This window comes from Theobroma umbraticum, unplaced genomic scaffold (genome assembly GCF_002168275.2).
Source record: "Theobroma umbraticum cultivar Fairchild unplaced genomic scaffold, ASM216827v3 scaffold_39.0, whole genome shotgun sequence".
NCBI classification, from domain to species: Eukaryota; Viridiplantae; Streptophyta; class Magnoliopsida; order Malvales; family Malvaceae; genus Theobroma; species Theobroma umbraticum.
In genome coordinates this window covers 165,854-166,278 of record NW_018397281.1, presented here as the reverse complement: position 1 = coordinate 166,278, position 425 = coordinate 165,854, and positions in this window count along the sequence as shown.

The window sequence follows — 425 nt, the reverse complement described above, 5'->3', positions numbered from 1 at the left end:
TACCTTATTAGATATAACTTTTAATAGTTGTATTATGAAAGATTATTAGATATAATTTTTAAATAGTTGTGTTGTGAAAAGAAACAACTATTTGAAAAGTTATATTATGAAAAGAAATAAATTTTTTATTAAAAGATGTATATGTTGGCTTATTATATACACAACATTATTACATACTATTTTCATTATTCTAACAAGAGTGTTAATGGCTTTATTATATTCTACATGTTGAGAAAATACCTTAAAAAAAGTGTTAATTTATGCTCTCAAAGTCAGACTCTTCTTTCTTATCAAAATTGCTTCTTTCCTTTCAAATATTTCTAACAACTTCATTATGGCTACCCCGTCCCAAATGGATAAGGTTTTGCTTTCCATGTTGCCAATCTCGTTTCAAATTTTTCCACCATTGGTCACCACATTTTGAT